Source organism: Chaetodon auriga, chromosome 23, assembly GCF_051107435.1.
Source record: "Chaetodon auriga isolate fChaAug3 chromosome 23, fChaAug3.hap1, whole genome shotgun sequence".
Lineage (NCBI taxonomy): Eukaryota > Metazoa > Chordata > Actinopteri > Chaetodontiformes > Chaetodontidae > Chaetodon > Chaetodon auriga.
In genome coordinates, this window is record NC_135096.1 from 1,545,303 (window position 1) to 1,569,395 (window position 24,093).

Here is a 24,093-nt window from a genome sequence, read left to right on the forward strand (position 1 = left end):
TAAATATTCTCTACAGTCTCTAGCCATTTATTTACTTTGGGGGCTTCCAACTTTTTCCAGATTCTTGTTATTTGTTTGAGTGCTGTAATTCTCAGAATCCAAAATAAATATTCTTCATCCTTTCAGAAGGCCATTAAAACCTATTCCCAACCATAAAGTGTGTTTATTAAATTGGCCCAATTTCCCAAACATCTGTTCTATTATGTGTATGACTTCTGACCAATACATTTCTATTTTTTTACATGTAAAGAATATGTGAGTGTGGTCCGCTTTGTCTTCCCCGCATTCCCTCCAGCAGCTAGAATTATTCTGTGTATATTTGCTTAACATCACTGGTGTTCTAAAATACCGTATATTTATCTTCCAAGCATATTCTTGGCAGAAGGCCATTTTATGTTTGAGAAATGATCTTTAAGACTCTGATTCCACTCGTCATCTGATATAGATGTTTTCAGTTCTATCTGCCATTTATCCTTCATGTTATTTATGTCTTCGGTTCTGTAATCCTGAAATATTTGATACATTTGTCCAGTTATATTTTTCAAATTAGTAATTAGGTTTTCAAATTTTGTAATTAGGTAGTGCCTACCTTTCTGGGCCTTTCTGTGTGAAGTTTGCATGTTCTTCCCGTGCATGCGTGGGTTCTCTCCGGGCACTCCGGCTTCCTCCCACAGACCAAAAACATGCTCATTAGGTTAATTGGCAACTCTAAATTGTCCGTAGGTGTGAGTGTGAGTGTGTGAGTTGTCTGTCTGTGTGTCTGTGTATGTAGCCCTGCGATCGGCTGGCGACCGGTTCAGGGTGTACCCCGCCTCTCGTCCCATTGCTAGCTGGGATAGGCTCCAGCCCCCTGCAACCCCGAAATGGGATGCGCGGGAATAGAAGATGAATGAATGAATGAATGAATGATTGTCCTTTATCATATGTCTCAGAATGGGATGGAGATCTCCAAGAGATGTAATTTGGACTTTTTCCTTCAAATAGTTTCTCACTTGCAAATATCTGTAAAAGTGATTCTTGATTAAACCATATCTATTTACTGTGTTTTCAAAAGAATCCATTGCTTCTTCCTTGTACATTTGATAGAATCTTGTGAGGCCCTTACTCTCCCATTTTTTAAAAACATCATCAATACTATTTGGGATAAAATCTGGATCCCAGGCTATCTCTCTTAAACAAGTGATGTCCTGTTCCTGAACTTTGGTTATTTTACATATTCTTCTCCAGATTTTAAATGTATTATGTACAGAATAACTTTGTGTTTTAATCTGTGCTTTTTTCGAAACTGAGAAAATCAAAGTACTGAGTGATTCAGCCAAATTAAACTCAATGAGTTTCCATTTGGGTCTCATCTCATTATTCATCCATGTTAAAGTTGGTTTCACCTGTGCTGAGTAATAGTAGTTAATTACATTTGGTAATGCAAGTCCCCCTCTTTCTTTTTTTCTTTTGTTTTGGTTGCAAAATTTTAAGTTTCACTTTTGGCTTCTTATCGTCCCATAAAAATTTTCTAAGCAGCCCATCCCAAACATTAAAACTTGTGGGTGGTATGTATGTAGGCAGATTCTGAAATAGAAACAAAAAGCATGGCAAAACATTCATTTTAATGATATTTATCTTTTCAAATAATGTGAGAGGTAAGATTTTCCACCTATTCAGATCTTGCTTTACTAAATTCTCCAGATTCTCAAAATTACAATGATATATTAGGTCTAAATTATTGGGTATGATGATGCCTAGATATCTCACTTTATTCTGGTCCCATTTAAAGTCAAACTGTTTTTTAAAGTTTCTCTCCAAATGGGTACCAATTTCCATAGCTTCAGTTTTATTTAAATTTAACTTATAACCAGACAGTATTCCATAGTTTCCAACTTCATCCAGTAACGCAGACAATGAATTATGTATATCTGTGAGGTACACCATAATATCATCCGCATATATTGCTAATTTCTGTTCATCTTACTTAATTTTTAGACCCTTTGTCTTCTCACTTGCCCGAATCCTCTCCACTAATGGTTCTATGTATAAAGCAAATAGTTGTGGGGATAATGGGTCTCCCTGTCTTGTTCCTCTTTTTAAATTAAAAGTCTTAGAAAGGATCCCATTCACTCTGACTCTTGCTTTTGGTTCTTTATACATATTCTTCATCAAATCAATAAAAGTTTGGTGGAAGCCAAACGTCTGGCACACTCCAAATAAAAAGGGCCATGACACCCGATCAAAGGCCTTTTCAGCGTCTAGCGTCAATGTTAGCATTTGTTGTTTTGTTTTTATTGTATAGTCAATTACATTAAGAGTACGCCGAACATTGTCACTTAAAAGACGGTCTTTGACAAATCCTGTTTGGTCTAAATTAATAATTTTAGGTAGTATGTCTGAAAATCTATTTGCTATAATTGATGTGAAAAGCTTTTGATCTACATTTAGGAGGGACACGGGTCTATAAGATGAACAGTGTTTTAAATCTTTTCCTTCTTTAGGTATTATGTGGAATATTTGCTGTAACCATATAGAGGAGGCAGGATTTGGAAGTTCAGGGTTGGTTATTTTGGTCGAGTCACAGGTGTTTTTAATGCACAGAGAGGCCGATCATCGGTCATACAGGTGCACTATTCTTGTCAAAATAACAGATGGTGGTGATAAGGAGAAAGAAAGAGAATGATTAGATATAAGGCTTCAGCTAAAGGAGAGAAAGGTGTTATACATTGAATGTACAGTCTACTGTAAAAACAGCCCTCTAGTTGCTTTCTATTAACTTTCTATTATTTATGAAACACTTCCTTTCATAGTGTACAACTATTGACATCTAAATTAAATAGGGAAGGTATCTCTATAAGCCAATTTTGGATTCTAGACTCCTGCACGTTTTAATTATCCTTGTCCTTTTATGTGCCACTCACCCACTCACTCTCTCTTTCTTTCTTTTTGTCTTTCATTGTCTTTCTGCCTGTCTATTTTTCTTTCTATCTTTCTTTCTGTCTTTTTAGATACAGGAAGCAACAACAGTCCGAGAGGTGAACAGTGCAATTGCAGAGGCAGCAGCAGCATTAAAGGTGCCTTGAGACATGTGTCCAGCCTTCACGAGAAGAACTCCCTTATCCAGTCAGCTGCAGACTTCTTCGTCAGTGGAAGATTGGCGACTGCCCTGGACCAGTAACTGAAAATTAGAACTGTCATGAGCCCAGGACAATTCACACATTATGTCACATGTTTTTATAGGTTTGCTGAGGGGTTAAAAACCCTTGGTTTACTGAAGGAGCTGAGGAAGAATCCGGCAGTGTTCTACAGCAGTTTGTCAGTGAGGAGATTCCACTACAGGCGAAGGACCTATGACTTTATTTGACGTGGACTTCTCTGTGCAGGGCAGCAACAGGAGAGACAGAGAAAACACGACAATATGCTTTTGGCGTGACTGGTTAATTGATATTGAAGGTATACTATTTATTGTACAAGTTATAATAACATGGACTTCATAAGTACAATTATTAGTGGTCATTTTGTTGTCCTGGTCGACAGGAAAATAAATACTGATAATGCCATAGTTGAAGTGACATTGTGCAGTCTGGTTATGTGTAGGTGGGTAGCTCCCTTAAATTGTTGTAATGTAACCCTGTTAAAAATAGATAATAAATAAATATAATTTAAATATGTTCATTTCAGGTAAAACTGTGATTAAAAGTGTTAAAAAGAACATTTCATTAAGGTTAAAATAGTTTGTTTGAGAGTAGAGTTTAATGAAGAAGTTTAAAAAGTTTTAAAAGGATACGAATGTGCACTTTTAAAACATTTCATTTTATTTTGAAAAGTCTCAGGGGTACAGAGGAAGTACTGATTGAGAAAATAGTTATTCTGTTAATTAATTGGTTAAGGTGTGGGTGTGATTTGTTGTGAGCGAAAACTTGACTCCTAAGTGTGCGCAGCTGAAAGAAGAAACGAAAGTGAGGAGCTGCGTGGCGGTGAAAAAAAAAAAAACTATAAAGAGTGCGGACGCTGTTGAGGAATATACATGGAGATAAATGGACAGTGAGTCTCAGAGTGACGGTTATTCAACGCAGCACCGTGTTTGAGTCTGCCGGAGGAGTACTTTGACAAAGAGTGTTCAACGAGGAGCGCAGCTAACGGCTAATGTAGCTCACATTAGTCTATCTGACAGACTTCATCCACGCGCAGCTAAACCAGCTACTCAACTCGGTGAAACTGTTAGCCTGCCGTGTGCCGGACCTGCATGAGAAGACGTGTGGTGAGTTTCTACCAGGGGAGCGGGAGAAGTCGTCTGCATCCCATGCTTCAGCAACCCGCTGCACCGCGGACGGGATGAGGAGGACGCCACTACTGCAGTGAGGTGGTAACTGTGCTTTTTTTTTAGCGCTGTAGCGCGAAGCCGCCATCATTGTTTCTGGCTCCCACGCACACAAGTATCACTCCAGGCCTGCATCACTAACACACTGGGTACCCATTTTATTTTCAGTTAGTTAAAACTGCCGGCTTTAGGTGTAGCGTGTCATTATTTGGTGTTTTGATATTGAGTGCACTTTGGAAAAAAAAAAAAAAAAGGTATTTGAGTACTGAGAAACTGATGATTTAAGTTAACTGATTGAAAGGTACAGAGAAGTCCTTTGAACTTAAATATTATTGTTTCCTTATTTTTTATTTTCCATTATTGAAGGAACATATTTGTGTGTTAATATTTACACCAGTAAATCTTTAAAACTTACCTTTTCGAGTCATTTGTATCGACTGAGAAACAGTGATGTTGATATTTATGCAGACATTTTAGAGAGTACTTTTATTTGAATTTGCAAGTGCCTTAGAGAGAGAGTAAAAACTTAAAGGGTACTTACAGGTAAGACAAATAGTTTAATTCTTGTTTCATTTATATACAGTTCAGAAAAAACACTTGAAACAGTTTAAAAACACTCAGTGGGTAAATAACAGTGTCTCCCATCACAGAATAAGTACATATTAGTTCACTTCATCGTGTGTTAAGCCTGGTTTATGCTTCTGCGTCGCGGCGACGCCGTACCTACAGCGTACACCCAACGCCGTCACTGAGCATTCATAGTTCTGCGTCGAGGGAACGCGTTGCTCTGCAATTCACCGCCAAGCCGCTAGGGGGGTGTGGCTGTCCCTCCACGAATTGTTGGCCATTTGGCAGTCTTTATACTGCCGCGAAGAGGAGTTGTAGAGGTGGTCGTACTTGCGTGCCTCTTCGATAATTCTTTCTTCGGCTTGGTCCATTTTTTCTTGTAGCTCTCACCACAGAAACTTTGAAAATGGCGGTGTTGTTGTGCTGCGACCATAGGGCTGCGACTGAACCGGAAATTACGTTCTGAGCGGACCAATCACAGTCCTCGACGTTCACGTCATGACACGTAGTCAGGATTTTTTGGAGGTGCACGTCAGGCTACGGCGTAGGGGTCTGCGTCGACGCCATACCTACGCCGTCGACGTGATGCAGAAGCATAAACCAGGCTTTACAGTATACTTATCGTTCAGTATTAGTTAATCTTAAAGAAAGAGATTTCTGGAACATAAAGAACTTGCGGAGCGTACCTCATTAAAATAGACCGGACGTCTAGAGGGCGCTGCAGTAATATTTTACCAAAAACATACAAATCCTCACTGTCAGTGTGAAACTTCCAAATTGCCAATCCAAAGTAACACATACAAAAGAGAATACATTCAGTCAACATAATCAATAAAAAAAAAATGTATTGTTCTTTTACAACTATGCAGGTAAAATTTTAAAACTTGCAAAAATGTCCTCTGTCATACATGAAATTGTAAAAGGTGGATGTATATTGGCTTTTTTTTTTTCTCAGTTCATGGAGAAATCAAACTGGTAAAAGTGTCTGACGTTGTACCTTCTACATTTTCACAATATTTTATTTGAAAGATGAACATTATATTTATTTTAACCCTCATGGACTTTTTATCCAGTTCCATCAAGGTGTGAAAGGCATCACAGACTCAAGCTGTTTTGGTAGAATGAAACAAGTACTACAAACTACTGAAATGTGTTTATTTTATATTAAAATACTTATGGAGTAATTTGCTGATTTTTACTCTTCACATTTATATTGTAGACTTTGTTCATAACTGTAGGGAAGTCATATTAGACAACATAATATGTTTAAGGGGCCTGAATTCTCACCACTTTCTTGTGTCACAGAAGGAGAATGCAGTCCAGTCACCCTTGAGAAGGTATTGGAGTTTACATCTGGAGCCTCAACAGTGCCCCCACTGGGATTTCCGCACCGTCCACAAATTCAGTTCCTTCGTGAGGGCAACAGAATCTTCCCAGAAGCAAATACTTGTGTTCTTGTACTCCGCCTGCCTCTGCGCTCTTCCTATGAAGCCTTCAAACAATACATGTTGGAGGGAGTTTGTGCAAGCTCCAACCTTTGGACTTGCATGATGTCACGATATGTGTGTAAAACTTACTAATGGAAGTCTTCACTTGAGCTATATTTGTGCTTAAAAGTTGTTTGATAGAATGTTGTGTTGAAGCATGTCACTTTCAGAATGTCATGCATGTCTTTTTTTTTTTTTTTTTAGATACAGTAATTCTGTTCCCCTTTTTTGATTAAGAGTTTACTTCAGTTCGGGGGGTTATTCAGTATTGAGTTTCTCGGTTAACTAAAATGTATTGTCTGTTTTTTTGCGCCTATTTATTTTATTATTTTTTTAATAATGATTTCTAATTTATTTGAATTCTTGTAAGTGTTGCAAACAAAAAGTCAGGCTGGTTGTAGTTCTGTCAGAGCTGGAAGCTGCAGTCTGACCAGAGGAGGGATGTATAGAGGTCTGAGGTGAAGGAGGATGACCAGAGGAGTCTGGACAGACACTGGAGGGACAGGAGTGAGTACAGGAAAGTGTGATGTATAACACTGTATAACATGGTGAGGAATGAAACTTTTACTGCTGTTTGTTTATTAATGGAGAGTTTATGTTTATTATCTCACATTCAGTCATACTGACTTCTGTCCCTCCAGTGTCTGTCAGAATCCTCTGGTTGTCAACCTCAACAGTGTCACCATAGTAACCTGTGTCATCATGACTTGTTCTCTCCTTGTTAACTGTTTTTTCATACATTACCAGTTTATTCATCTTTTTTTTATTCATCTTTTCAATCCCATTCAAAATAGTTAGATCCTTCTCCACTTTTCCAAGTATTCATACTGACTAAATTTCTTTTTCATGCATTTTCAAATCTTGTCAATTGATTCATATTCCATTTAAACCTTAAGATGTTTCACATTTTTCATACATTAAGAGTTGTATTCAACTTTTAAATCTCATTCATAGTAATTAGACGCTTTTCCACTTGTTCTATGAACACACAATAGGAGTAGAAAGGAACAACAAAAATATTGTCAGCCAATAATACTACAAAAAAAAAAAAGTCAATAAAACAACACAGCACCAATAGTGCTGTTAGCTACTGCCAATGTCTGTGGACAGCTGCAGCTGCACTGCCCATACCACCTTATTTTAACAGAAAATATTACTTAAACCAATGCAACCAATAAACTTTTGTCTCTGGGCTTGGGATTGGACTATACCTGAGTTTGCAAAATACTGACAATTGCAGTACAGCGAGCCTGATATTTTATCTTTAGATCAGAAATGTGTTGGATTGAGTAGCCTCTGTGCACAAGCCATGTGACGTACTTCCGTTTTTCGCCTGAAGTCGGCAAACCACAATGAACTTTACAAGATGCTTGCAAAATCTGCCAAAGATATCGATCAACGATGTTCATCGTATCGTGGATGCCCACTCCCCTGCTCCGAAGAGCAAACGGGAAAAAGGGTTTTGTCTCTACATCTCTGGTTACGGTCTTGTTACGGTCTGGTTAATGGGCTTTCAGTTGTTGTGCCAGTGGCATAGCTTTTCCTTGCTTTGGTGACCCTAACCATTTTGGTTGTAGCTTCACTGATCAGGTTCCAAAAGGCCATCAGATGCTCATATGAGGGGAATCTAAAATATAGATTCAGTGTTATAGCTGGAATCAGTTATCATACAAGCTCAACATTAGAACGAGGACGACATAGATAAAATAGGAATACACTAAAAACAGACAATAGATGCAATCTATTACAGTAACCTCAAATATTGATCTTACAAATCATCTTACCTAGTATAATATCTGATGTCCTCTGGTGATGAAGCAAACCGCTGGAGTCCAAATGAGCTCTGCAGATGTTGTGTTTCGAGTTGTTGTCTTAGCGACTCGACTGGCCCCGTAGTCGTGGTCCACCAGCATTGGGACCATGAGTTCAGCAGCATCAGGTTCAACAATCAACTCAGTCTCCCCCGGGCCTGTTTCTGGGCTTGATGTCAGTCGAGGGCGGCGATCCCAAACACCGGCTCTTGTCTTGGTTGCTGTGTAACTGTTCCATTCAAACAGTGTTGGCACTGCGTTTGCTGCTAAAACCCGTCTACCTTTGGGGTATTTTCTGCAGCCACTGTGCACGAAGTCCGGTGTCCTTCGGGAAGCCGTGGAAGCTAAGCTCGCTGTTACAGCGACTTGAGCCGGCACAAAGTGGCACACAACAGTGCTCATTAGAGCCACCCACCGTCTTCTGGAACTTAAAAGTCCCTCTCACATTATACTTCGTCTTCTTTCGTGGATGTTGATTCATTTTTTAATTCCTTGTATTTATTTTAGCGCTGTTTTGACTGGAGCGGGAAGTAAACCGGAAACTGGTTTGCCGATTTACGGATGGGCAACATAATCAAACACTAACTGAATTAACAAATAAACTAAACCAAAACATAATGCGCCGAGGGATCGAGGCTGCAATGGTGCAGCCACACCAGGTAGGTCACCCAGCAGAGCAGAGCAGAGAGAGAGCGTGAGAAGTAATGCCAGCTCTTATACACCTGTGGACTGGCCAGGTCCACCCAGGTGTGGCAAGCCCCACCTACGACCTGCAGAGGAAGACAAGACAACACAAGAGAGAACACAACAGCAGGCCCTTGAGGCAGGAGGTCGTCACACCCCCCTCCATAAAAACCCGGGTTCCTAACCCAGAACCTCAAACAATTTAGCGCTAACTTAAATGTAATATAAATTTTTCAATTCAATCAAATGCATCCTTTTTTAAAAAAAAAAATTTCATATTTATCATTACACTAAACTATTTGCAAACTTACCCAAACAGTCACTTTTTACCATATGAACAAAAACCTACCTATGCCTATTATTAAGCCTCCTTCCTTCACCTGCATCACCCCCCCCCCCCCCCCACCCCCACAACCTGGTACCTGCGAGCAATTTAAGACGGGTAAGGGGAGAAAAACAAGTGGAACAAGGAAACAACAACAACATAGGAAAACACTTGGCTATATGGCTATATTTACTCTACAGGCGCTCTGGACAATCCGTCTGCCACCACATTGTCAGACCCTTTTATGTGTCGAATCTCAAGCCAGTGGGACTGAAGGAATAGTGACCATCTCACTAATCTTTGATTGGGACACTGTAACGAGTTTAGGAAAACAAGGGGGTTATGATCGGTGAAGACCACTACAGGCACGACACCAGATACAAGATACACATCAAAATGTTTGAGTGCCCACACTAATGCCAATGCTTCTTTCTCAATGGTAGAATAATTAAGTTGGTATGAGTTAAACTTTTTAGAAAAGAAGCTCACTGGTTTTTCAATACCAAACTCATCACTCTGCAACAGCACCGCCCCTGCCCCCACGTGACTGGCATCAACTTGGAGAGCGAAGAGACGATCAAACCTAGGAGCAGAGAGAACAGGTGCATTACACAACAAAGATTTAACTTTTTCAACTGCCTGCTGGCAAGCAGGAGTCCACACGAAAGTCGCGTTTGCCTTAAGCAAATCCGTTAAGGGTGCGACTACATCAGAGAAGTTTCTGCAAAAGCTCCTGTAATAACCAACAAGACCTAGGAAACGCATGAGCTCTTTCTTGGTTGTAGGAACAGGAAAACACGCCACTGCCTTCACTTTCTCCTCAATGGGACGGACAGTACCCTGCCCCACCACCCGACCGAGATACGTCACCGCTGCTTTGGCGAACTCACACTTTGCAAGATTAACGGTCAGACGCGCTTCAGCCAGACGGGCAAACAACGCACGCATGCGCTCAACATGGGAAACCCACGTGTCAGAAAAGACAACTACATGGTCTAAATAGACGGTACACCCCTCCAAGTCCCCCAGAACTTTTGTCATAAGTCTCTGAAATGTGGCAGGGGCATTACGCAACCCGAAAGGCATGACGTTGTAAGAATACAAACCAGTCGGAGTAATAAACGCGGATAACTCACGCGCACGCTTGGACAAAGGGACCTGCCAATGACCTTTTAGGAGGTCGAACTTGCTGACATATTTGGCGTGGCCCACTTGGTCGACGCAATCCTCCATACGAGGAAGCGGGAAAGAATCTGGTTTTGTTACAGCATTTAGCTTTCGAAAGTCGGTACAAAATCTGGGAGTGTTATCAGACTTAGGCACTAAAAGACAAGGGGAAGCCCAACTGGAGGAGGAAGGTTCGGCGATGTCATTGTCAAGCATGTATTTTATTTCAGCATCCAGATATTTATGTTTTTCAGGGTTCACTCGGTAAAATCTCTGCCTAATTGGCTGGGCATCTCCAACATCAATATTGTGCTCTATTAAATTTGTCTGCGTGGGAGTGTCACTGAACAAACAAGGAAAAGATTTTATGACATTACATAAATCTGCCTGTTTGGACTCAGCTAAGTGACCTAAGAGAACCTGCAGGTTACTCAGGGACTCCGAATTTTTAAGGCGGCCTTGAAGAATGGCGGGATCAACACAAGGTAAACTATCCTCTACCTCAGTGGACACTGGCTGTGGAGAATAAACTGTGGACACTCTCCCCACCGAACAAGCAGAGTGCGGAGATCCTGAGGCACTCTCACCGTCGGTGTCATCTGAAACACGAGCATAATAAGGTTTTAACAAGTTGACATGACACAGCTGCTTTTTCTTTCTACGCTCTGGAGTAGAAATCATATAGTTGTGGTCAGAGACAACTTTTGTCACTTCATATGGACCAGAATACTTAGCCTGAAAGGGAGAAGTCACAATAGGTAACAACGCTAAGACTTGATCCCCCACACTAAATATGTGGCGCTCAGCATGCCGGTCGTACAGTTTTTTCATTTTAGTCTGAGCAAGTGTCAGGTTTTTCTTTGCCAACTCTCCGGCAGCAAACAGTCTACGGCGGAAACCATTCACATAATCAATAAGATTTGTAGGTGGTTCGGCATCCTTCCACTGATCACTCAGAACATTCAAAGGACCACGCACAGTGTGACCAAACACCAAATCATTTGGGCTGAAACCCATGCTCTCCTGTGTCACATCTCTGGCTGCCAGCATTAACCAGGGTAACCCCTCCTCCCAATCCCTGTCCATCTGCACACAATAGGAGAGCAGCAATGATTTTAAGGACTGGTGGAAATGCTCCAAAGCACCCTGACTTTGGGCATGGTACGCAGAGGCTTTGTTATGCTTGATGTGAAGCTGTTTCAACACCTGAGAGAAGAGTTTGGAGGTAAAATTTGAGCCTTGGTCAGACTGGATTACCTTTGGAATGCCGAAAATAGAAATAAACTGAAACAGCACGCGCACAACAGAGCGCGCAGTAATGGTGCGTAATGGGTACGCCGCAGGAAAACGAGTGCTTTGACACATAACAGTTAGCAAATACACAGCACCTGCACGAGAGCGAGGAAGCGGTCCGACACAATCAACAATGAGGTGTTCAAACGGCTGACTGACGGCAGGACTCGGGAGCAAAGGAGCAGGCTTAACGCTCTGGTTCGGTTTACCTGTAAGTTGACAGGTGTGACATGTTTTAAGATGAGATGCTACATCCCTCTTCAATCGAGGCCAAAAGAAGTGCCTGAGGACCCGGTTATAAGTCTTTTTTACTCCCCAGTGTCCAGACTCATCATGAGCAAGTTTCAACACAGACTCACGGAATTTAGCAGGCACAACAATTTGGATAATGGGGTCTCCAACGAAGTCATCTCCGTGAGGCACCCACTTTCTCACTAGAAGCTCATTCAGCAAAAAATAACAATGAGAATTATTTTTTTCCTCATCCTCAGGTAACACCATGTCAAACAAACCATTCAGAGAAGGATCCGCCCGCTGCTCCAATTTCAGCTCTTCCTGCGAAACTGAGAGAGGTCCGTCAGACAAAGAAAAATACAACGAATCTGACACCTCACCTTTAATTTTTACAGATTCAGAGACCGAATCAGGAGTGTCATGTGTCATTGAACGCGTTACCGCACATCAGGACCTGTACGCCTCTAGGACCCTGAGGCGTGCAGAAAAGATTGTGGCTGATCCCTCTCACCCCGGACACAAACTCTTTGAGCCACTCCCCTCTGGCAGGAGGCTGCGGTCCATCAGGACCAAAACCTCACGCCACAAGAACAGTTTTTTCCCGTCTGCTGTCAGCCTTAACAACAAGGCCCGGAACCCCCCCGACACTCTTCACATTCCACCTCGGACTCATTCTGTCACATTGACTGATATAAATATAACTCTATGCGTTACATTAACGCTCAACTTGGACTTCTTTCTGAAAAACAGAACTGTGATTCCGGTAATTAGCAACAACAAAAACAGACTTGTGTATATATATTTAAATTGTTATATTCTTATGCTCTTACTTTGATAGATGTGTCATGCACCAATTTCACCAGAAAAAATTCCTAGTATGTGTAAAAGCGTACATGGCAATAAAGCTTTTTCTGATTCTGATGCAGTAAAAACTTCAGGAAAACTGGCCTGACACTCATCGGGCTGTGTTCTCACCAGCGGAACAGATGAGACTACCGGGGGCAGTGGAGGTGGAGCGTCAGCCCAGACATGTCCACCTGCCACGCCGTTACCCAGAATCAGAGTGATGCCCTCAATTGGCAGTGCAGGACGCACCCCAACTGCTATCTCCCCCTGAAAAAGATCAGAGTACAACATCTTGTGCAAAGGAACTTGTAAAACCTTCATTCCCATTCCTAAAACTGGCACAAAACACCCTGTGTGACTCTGTTCAGAGAACGGCAACACCGAAGCCTGAATGAATGAGTCAAAGGCAGCAGTGTCCCGTAGTATTTTAACAAGAACTTTACAATCACTCCCCACCAAAGAAACGTGACCATAAGAAACGAAAGGCAAGAAGGATTCAAGCTCAACCGGTACATCTTTAACATGCTCCTCCACACTTTGCACCTGTATTGAGAGTGCTTTTGGCACGGACACAGCGAGACAGGCACCTTTCGGCTGCGCCGCAGGTCCACTCTGTTTAGTCTTAGCTTTGAGTGCAAAACAGTCTGCTTTAAAATGCCCTTTCTTGTGACAGTAGTTACAGATTTTATCAGACTTCCTTGTGACGTGCTCTCTAAAGTCAGACTTAACCAGAGGGACATAACTCACGGCACCTGCACGCTCACCAAAACTGGCACCGTGAGTGAGCAACTCTCCAAAAGACCGTTTGTGCATCAGCACATAGTCATCAGCTAGGGCAGTGGCTTCGCTCAGTTTTTACTTTGTGATCACTAACGAGTTGCGCAATGTTCACGGGAATAGAGTTTTTAAACTGCTCCAACAGTATCAGATCACACAAGTCATCAAAAGTTTCGACCTTCAATGCAGAACACCAACGCGTAAAATGTCCAGTTAAGTCCCGAGCGAACTCGAGATGCGTTTGGTTATCCGCCTTTTTCCACGTACGAAATTTTTGCCGATATGCTTCGGGAACGAGCTCGTAAGCTTTTAACACAGCAGATTTCACAAGGCCGTAATTCTGACTGTCTGACGCAGACAGAGCTGAATAGGCCTCCTGCGCTCTACCCGTCAGCGCGCACTGCAGCATTGAGGGAAGAGCGGACTCGGGCCACTTTCTCGCCTCCGCAACCCGCTCAAATAATGAGAAAAAGATCTCTGGGTCTTTCTCACTAAATTTAGGCAACTTAAGATTACCTAAAACATCAAAACAATCAGGAGACCCTGGAAAACAAGAAGACGCATTCACCTCAACAGAGCCATCTCCAATTAACTTACCGCTTTTCATTAATTCCAGCTGAAGCTGGAGCTTTGCCTGCTCAGTCTGAAAGCGCAACTTTTCAATAGCCAATTGCTTTTCCATTTCCATTTGTCTCATTTTATCATGTCCTAATTGCAACTGTAACACTTCTTTTTGCTGTTCGAAAGTGAAATTAGGCTCTGCAATGAACGGCGGAGAAAAAGCAGCATCTGGAGGACACACAGGCTCTATGGCCAACACACCCATCTCAATTAAATTAGCTGTCAAAATACTCTTTACAGTGTCCGAAATATCAATTTCAAAATGCTCTGCAATTTTTAACAACTGCTCCTTTGTGCATTTATTCAAAAAGTCCTCAGAGGGAGCTTTAACGAAGTCAGAAATATCAGACATTTTTTATTATTCCAGCGGTTCAAATCAAAGATTAACAAATTTACCTCCCAAAAAAAAACCTCGCGCACAAAGTGGCATCAAACATCAAATATTCACCGTGTTGCTTTGATACCCCCCAAACTTTAACAGGTGGGAAAAGTTTGAGACACCCCAAACCCTGACTGCCTACCCATAGCTATCTAGAGCCTCACATAGCCGTCTTCGATGGCTTGCCGAGCTCGAAACGTCACCAGACCCGACATACCACTCTCGACCATGAATACAGCCGATCGTAATACCCCGAGCCCGGAGCGCTCCCTCCTCAGGATTCGCCAACAAAAATAAAAAATAAAAATAACAAAGTGACAAGTCCTGCTTGTCCGCCGGCTAAGCTTATTGGGGTGCTCAAAAACAAAACAAAACAATAAACTTTACTCAAATACAAAGCAGCCACGGCAAATATTACTTACCACATGGATTATTTTAATCAAAAAAACGGATTGATCTTTAAACAACCATACCTCTCCGCGCCAAGCGCCAAACATTTCAAACAAAGCACTCGCAGTCCCCGGATTCCCACGCCTCTCCGTAGTACGCACAGTGACGTCACTTCATTCACAACCTTCCGAGCCAATACACAAACCGACTGAATGAATGACTCCCTCGGTGCGCACAGGCAAACAAGTGGACGAGCCCCCATTTTGTCATGACCTGGCTCAAAACCATGACAAAAACGAGGAGACGTACAGTTTTTGAAGTAAAAATGAAATGATTTTATTCCTAACAATGTAAACTTAGGTAATGGGCAACATAATCAAACACTAACTGAATTAACAAATAAACTAAACCAAAACATAATGCGCCGAGGGATCGAGGCTGCAATGGTGCAGCCACACCAGGTGGGTCACCCAGCAGAGCAGAGCAGAGAGAGAGTGTGAGAAGTAATGCCAGCTCTTATACACCTGTGGACTGGCCAGGTCCACCCAGGTGTGGCAAGCCCCACCTCCGACCTGCAGAGGAAGACAAGACAACACAAGAGAGAACACAACAGCAGGCCCTAGAGGCAGGAGGTCGTCACAAAAGATCTAAATTGCCATGATATTCACAAAACAATGGCACATACATGTGAATTAAATTACAGCCTAAAGATAAAGACCACCAATTACCTCATTTCCAGAATTAGGATATTGGCTCTGAAGTTGCCTCACATGTTGTTCTAGTTCACCGTCATCTATTGCGGACAGCATACTTCTAACAGGTATATGTAATGGAGGTGATGAGAATAAAAAAAATTATGGATTATTGTAAAACTTGTATTGGTCCTTTTACATCAAGCGGTGAGCATTATGTTTAGCCAAGGAGGCGACAACAACTTTGCGGTTGGAACAAGATTGTCCTATTTTATTTCACCCGTCCCAGGCACAGACACCAACAACTCTTTTTTTAAACGTAAGCCAAATTAAAAGGAGGTGTCCCTTAAAAGTCTCTAAAACGGGCCAGTCTTCAATCCACGCGTTAAAATCGGTTAAAAAGTCTAGCTAAAACAAAAGCACAAGGCCCGATTTAAAATGAAACCCGATGACGGCGGCCTTCCTGCTCCTCGCCGTCGCCACGCCGCTGTCTTATGGCAAGCCGTTCCTGCCAGAAATACGCCACATTCAGTCACGTTTCAACTTCATTACGGTGTAAAAAAACGCCATTTTTTCAGATTTTACGCCGTAATGCGCAAAAAGAACGCCGCTTTTTACGCCGTAATGAAGTCCTCCGAGAACGCACGTTAAAAAAATGCCATTTTGTGCATCACAACGCGCGTAAAAAACGGCGTTTTTCTAGTATGATAATAATCTCCACCCTTCCTTTTTCTCAGGCACTGAACTTGAAGTGTCTGCACCCAATCGCTGATCAAGACAAGCAGACCAAATCAGCTCAGCACAGATCTCCTTTGTGGCAAAGTTTGTCCTAACTTACCTTGTTGTTTCTCGTATGTTAGTATTTTGGGTGATTGGCAGGAACATATCCCATAAATTAACTTCGTCTTGTTTTAAATTCCTCCTCCATGCATCGTTGAATTTTTTTGGTCAATGCTTCTATGTCGTTGTTGATTTTCACTGGGTTACTCCCTGACCATTGAAGTGAAGAAGTGGTACAGTGGTTAGAGCTCTGGACACACACACACACACACGTATGTAAATGTATATGTAACCAAAATATAGGTCTATATATCCTAACAATGCATGGAAGAGGATGGAAGAGAATATGTTAATTTTACGAGAACATTACGATGCTGTGCTGGCTACAGAACTTCAAAATCCAACTCCTTTTGACACTAAAAGTTTCGAAAGAGCGGCGATTTGGGCAAAAAACAGATATAAAAGAAAACTCACTCTCTCTTCGATTGAGACCTGTAAAGATCTACTGTCACAGCAACCGCCATTGAATGTTACAGATATCATAGTTGACGACAACTCACCTGAATTTCTGCCTCTTCCTCCAGCAGCACATCCGGACAATCTTAAAACTTTTGGTCCACAACCGGTCCCAGTGGAATCACCTTCAATTAAAAAACAGCCTACTCAAAGTGCTACCCCACCTGCCACTTCTGTTTTGCCACGGGTGCATACGGTCGAGGTATCGGTTCATAATCACACACGAACGGAACCTGATGTAACAGAAAACACACGACTAGACTTACCCTTACCACTTCCGGGGTCAGCAGACGGTGTTAACAATGATTCCGATGTATCTCGAGACATTCTTCAACAAGAAAATATACAACCTTCAGCTTTGTTATCAAGTGTGGCCATTTTAGACAAACTTGCCATTTCAACTGTTTTTTCACAGAACACGCAGGACTTCCAGGACAGGGGGCGGGGCCGGAGTGAGCAAGATGTCGAGCAGCCATGGGAAAACCAGGAAGGACGACAGAGGTTTGTTGCAAAACCAAACAGATGTGAGCAGCCTCTCTTTGGAAACAGTCCTTATGGCGCTCCCTCCCAGCCCTTCCCCCTCCTCCGAAACAAATTTAAAAAAAAAACGTTTCTGTATCCGATATTCTACCACAAATAAATTCCACGAGTGTTACAGTGGAAAGAGAATCGGGTCCGGTGGAGAGACAGGTGGATGCCGATGATTTGAACAAACAGGCCGACATGAAGACACGGGTCAGATTTTAAGGTCATATTGACACAAACCCCCCCCTATCTGATACGACCTTTACAGCAGCTCCCCCTCATCCCTCCACCCGAGCTCATCCGATAAAACAATGTACAGAACCAAAAATTCATCCACGGACACAACGTAAATTACAAGATTGGAAAATAAAGATTGAAAAACACAATGTAATTATGGGTGATTCAAATTTAGCAAGAACAACAACATTCATAGATCCAGATCTGCAAATTGACAGCTTCCCTGGTGCCTGCTGCCATCATCTCACGGCTCTGTTGAAAAAAATTAGCATTCAACCACAAGTAAAAAAAAAGTCATTCTCGCGGTAGGACTTAACAATTGTCTAAGTGACCAACCTTCAACCTCGACGTTCAGACAGATGCAACGATTAATGGCTACAGCTAAATCTGTATTTCCGCTGGCGTCCATCTTGATACCGTTAATCCATTTTTCATCGGAACTAACACAAAATCAACAAACAAGAATTAGAGAATGGAACGCTAAGATAGCCGATAAATTCGATTGTCTTACCAGAATTGACAGCAAACAGTTCCAGACGTGTCCACGAGACCCAGTACACTGGACAAGGGAAACAGCCGATAGCATCTTAAAACACTGGCTTAACCAATTAAACATGTAAAGGGGGATTATGGTCCATACGTACCTCCCCCTCTTTCCAATTAAACAGTATAGAGGGTGAACTACTAGAAAAAGGTTTAACATTTATTCCAACTCCACAGATCCGAGACAACGGTGACTTACGCCGAGACATCCACATGTATCACCGCCGTTTGAAACTCCTGGACTATTTCGGGTTCAACGAATCACGAGAAAAGACTCCTTTTACAACTCCCTCAAATTGGGAACCGCAAGAAAGTGCTATTTCTCTTCCAGTTCAACGTTTAATCCAGAAGGACCTCATGGCGTTCCGTAAATACAAAAACAAAAACTACAGTAATCGCAATATTGACCCGGAAGAATCACGTGCCCTTTCAAAATTAAAGCATAACCCGGATATAATCATTAAAAGTGCGGATAAGGGAGGACAAATATGCATCCAAGATTCCAAAAACTATATATGGGAGGCAGAGAGACAACTTAGCAATACAAATTACTATAAACCCTTACAAACATTGTTACAAGCCGACACACAAAAAAAAAAAAATCGCTAGAATCCAGGTGGAAAAAATATATAACGATGGTTTTATCGACCAAAAACAGAAACGGTACCTTTTAGGACCAGATTCTCCGCATCCAAGATTATTTTATCTTTTGCTTAAAATCCATAAGGATTCAAATTCTTGGCTGGTTCCAAATTTAATTCCAAGTGGTCGCCCGATAGTCAGTGATTGTGGTTCAGAAACATATAACATCACTCAATACATAGATCATTTCTTAAATCCTCTATCACAACTACACCCGAGTTATATTAAGGACACTTATGACTTTGTTAATAAAATCAGAAATATGAAAGTTCCCTTGAACACTTATTTATTTACAATAGATATAGAGTCACTTTACACCAATATAGATTCAGATCTCGGAATACGGGCTGTGGCAGAGCCCCTAACCGCGAATCCAAACCCTTCCAGACCAGATACATTTATTTTAGATCTCCTTGAATTAACACTAAACGCAATGACTTTGAGTTCAATGGAAAGTTTTACCTTCAGGTGTCGGGTTGTGCCATGGGCCATAAATATTCTCCAGCCTATGCGAACATTTATATGGCCGATTGGGAACTAACAGCCTTCAAAAAATGTAATAAACTTCCCCTATGTTATTTCAGATACCTGGATGATGTGTTTGGCCTGTGGCATCACTCTCCAACTGATTTTAAACTTTTCATTGAGATACTAAATAACCACCACCCTAAAATAAACCTAACGTATAATATACAGAAATTCCAAATTGAATTTTTAGATACGCAGGTCTTTTTCTCATATACTAATAACAAGGACAAACAGTTAAATACCAGAGTTTATTTCAAACCCACGGACAGACATTCGTTACTTTATAAAACTAGTTACCACCCAAAACATACTTTTAAAGGCATAATCAAATCACAGCTAATCCGATTTCATAGAATCTATTCTCAGAAAGACGATGTAGAGACAGCAACCCGAACCTTATTCATAGCATTAAAATCCAGAGGTTATTCCGCCAGCTTTCTTAGGAAAATTAAAAGAGAGGTCAATAGTATATTCATAACAAACAAAGAATATCAGGCAAACAAAAGTGTAACACCAATTGTCCCATTTGTAGTCACATTTTCACATCAGTTATCACGCCTTAATGCAGCATTTAAACACCACTTCCAGCAAGCGCAAGAATAATTACCAGATTTGCAAAAATATAAAATGATCACAGCCTATAGACGTAATAAAAATCTTAAAGATATTTTGGTCCACACAGCCATGAAATCAACAAAAAGAAAAATAACCCGATCTAATCCACGATTCAAATCCATTTCTTATCTTGAGAATAGTTTGACAGCCAGAGGCCGACCAATTTGGGGCACGTTTAATGAAGATACGAGTAACTTAATCTACGCCATTCAATGTGAAACATGCAAAAAAATTTACATCGGGGAAACGGGCAACAGACTGAGGGTTCGAATGTACCAACATACACACCCCATCCGTAAGGCTAATAAACTTACCGTTCTTTACAACCACTTTCAAAATCCAGGTCACGAGGACTTTGCATATATGATTTTGGAAAATAATAATTCTTGGACTAAACAACAACGTCAACGTAAAGAAAGACAATGGATCATTCAACTACAAACTATCGATCCTTGGGGCCTAAACGAGAAACACTAGGAGAAAACTGTATGGGAGGATACACACCTAAAATATGAAAACGAATACTAATATGACGGAATGAACATAAGATTCTTAGAATAATTTAAGCATGTTTTGAATTTTGAGAGTTTTTTCCTCCTTTTCTTCTCGTTTGTGTATATGCATGATTTAAATTAACCAATGAATTAATGAATGTGATGTGTTTTCTTCCTTTCTAAATACAGTTCCCTATGTTTTTCTGATGACCCTATTAACGATGACTACCAAACCACTTCCTCTGACCTGGAAGGAAAAGTTATATTAGTACAATTCCAGCCTGTTGCTCCACTCCAATTTTGCAAGCATTCACAATTGTCAATAAAATTATACTTTGTTAAAATTACTTCTCAAAACTTTAGCATCATTAACCGTAAGGTTTTTTTTTTTGTTTTTTTTTTCCCCATGATATTCCCCCACTTTGGCTCTTACCCTAACCCAAACCCCATTACATCCCCCCCCCCCCCCCCCCCCCCCCTTTTTCTTTCTCCTTCTTCTTTGGATAGTTTTTCCTAACCTTAAAATAAGTTTTATTATCGGTTTTCATTCCCTTCCCCTACCCCTTTCCTAACTCTAACCAACATTCCCCCTATCCCCCCCTTTTTCTTTTCTCCTTTGTTATCCCCTTTCCCTGACCCCTATCCTTACCTTAACCAAAATTCCCTTTTTCTTCCCCCCCCCCCCTTCTCTTTCTATTTACTCTCCTCCTTCCTTTTGGATAGTTTTTCTTAACCCTAATTAAAATAATTTTTATTAGCGGTTTTCCTTTTTTCCCTCAGACCCCCTCTCTTCCTTTTTTTTTTTTTTTTAACCCTAACCAATATCTCTTTTACCTTTCTTTTTTCCGTTTTATTCATTTTTCTAAAAAGACATTTGATAGAATTCTTTTTCCTCTGTTTTGGGCACTAATGTATATTTGATAGGGAGATTAACTATGGGACCTAACATAACATAAAAAGATATACAAAAAAACTTGTGCCAGTGCCGATTATCTCTGTCCGCCTAATACCCTTTCCCTATTCCCCTTCCTAGACCCCTACCCTTACCTTAACCAATTCCCCTTTCCCTTTCTTCCCTTTATATATATTCTTTTCCTTTTCTTTTATTTTTGATAGCTTTTCCTAACTCTAATTAAAATAGTTTTTATTAGTGGTTTTCATTCCTTTTCCAGACCCTTTTCCTAACCATAACCAATACCCTCTCCATTTTTTTTTCTCTCTCTCTTCCCTTTCTTTCCCTTATATTCCTTTTCAAAAACACTTGATTTGACTTTTTCTGGGCAATAACGCACATTGATAGGGAGTTAACCATGTGACCTAATATAATATAAAAAGATTCTAAAAAAAACTTGTGCTGTCCGCCTAACCTAACAATGCATGGAAGGGGAGTTTAAACAACGACAGAAATGAGAGGAAGTACAAGTACACACAGGTTTCTGCCATCTTGTTTACTAACAGAGGGCTGCAAAGTCAGTGGGTTTATAACCAAACAAATACATCACAATATAGCAACGTGGTGTATGACAGAGTAAAAAAACAAAACAAGACGCAAAGGGATCACGTAAACAATGCCACTCGCACCTGCAAGCTAAAAGGTCTCTGTTTCCAAACCAGAGTTTCAATGGCCAGGGAGTAAACGAGTGAAAAATCAACAATGACATCGAGGCATTGACCCAAAAAAATAAATAAATGATGCATGGATGAGGAATTTAAAATAACGACCAAGTTAATTTAAGGGATATGTTCCTGCCAATCACCCAAAATACTAACATACGAGAAACTACAAGGTAAGTTAGGACAAACTTTGCGACAAAGGCGATCTGTGCTGAACTGATTTGGTCTGCTTGTCTCGATCAGCGATTGGAGGGTGGAGATTATTATCATACTAGAAAAACGCGCGTATTTTACGCGCGTTGTGATGCACAAAACGCCGTTTTTTACGCGCGTTCTCGGAGGACTTCATTACTATGGCAAGCCGTTCCTGCCAGAAATACGCCACATTCAGTCACGTTTCAACTTCATTACGGCGTAAAAAACGCCGTTTTTTCAGATTTTACGCCGTTTTTTACGCCGTAATGCGCAAAAAGAACGCCGCTTTTTACGCCGTAATGAAGTCCTCCAAGAACGCGCGTAAAAAACGCCGTTTTGCGCATCAAAACGCGCGTAAAATACGCGCGTCTGTGCGCACCACAACGCGCGTAAAAAACGGCGTTTTCCTAGTATGATAATAATCTCCACCCTTCTTTTCTCTCAGCCACTGAACTTGAAGCGTCTGCGCTCAATCGCTGATCAAGACAAGCAGACCAAATCAGTTCAGCACAGATCTCCTTTGTGGCATAGTTTGTCCTGACTTACCTTGTAGTTTCTCGTAGGTTAATATTTTGGGTGATAGGCAGGAACACATCCCATAAATTAACTTCGTCGTCCTCTTCCATGCTTATTTATGTATGTATGTATGTATTTATTGGTCAATGCTTCTATGTTATTGTTGATTTTCACTGGTTTACTCCCTGGCCAATGAAGTGAAGAAGTGGTACAGTGGTTAGAGCTCTGGACTTTGAAACAGAGACCTTTTAGCTTACAGGTGCGAGTGGCATTAATTACTCGAACCCTTTGTATTGAATGTATTTGTTTGGATGTAAACCCACTGACTTTGTAGCCCTGTGTTAGTAAACATGGTGGCAGAAGCCTGTGTGTACTTGTACTTCCTCTCATTTCTGTCGTTGTTTAAACTCCCCTTCCATGCATTGTTAGGATATATAGACATATATTTTGGCTGCATATACATATACATACGTGTGTGTGTGTGTGTGTGTCTCCAGAGCTCTAACCACTGTACCACTTCTTCACTTCATTGGCCAGGGAGTAAACCAGTGAAAATCAACAATAACATAGAAGCATTGACCAATAAATACATACATACATACATACATACATACATACATAAATAAGCATGGAAGAGGACGACGAAGTTAATTTATGGGATGTGTTCCTGCCTATCACCCAAAATATTAACCTACGAGAAACTACAAGGTAAGTCAGGACAAACTATGCCACAAAGGAGATCTGTGCTGAACTGATTTGGTCTGCTTGTCTTGATCAGCGATTGGGCGCAGACGCTTCAAGTTCAGTGGCTGTGAGAAAAGAAGGGTGGAGATTATTATCATACTAGGAAAACGCCGTTTTTTACGCGCGTTGTGGTGCGCACAGACGCGCGTATTTTACGCGCGTTTTGATGCGCAAAACGGCGTTTTTTACGCGCGTTCTTGGAGGACTTCATTACGGCGTAAAAAGCGGCGTTCTTTTTGCGCATTACGGCGTAAAAAACGGCGTAAAATCTGAAAAAACGGCGTTTTTTACGCCGTAATGAAGTTGAAACGTGACTGAATGTGGCGTATTTCTGGCAGGAACGGCTTGCCATACATTACGGCGTAAAAAGCAGCGTTCTTTTTGCGCATTACGGCGTAAAAAACGGCGTAAAATCTGAAAAAACGGCGTTTTTTACGCCGTAATGAAGTTGAAACGTGACTGAATGTGGCGTATTTCTGGCAGGAACGGCTTGCCATAACGACACAGTACAGCCGAGACGCCTTCCTTTCCCGTGCCAGAGTGTTACTGGGTCCCAAAGGGTACTTAC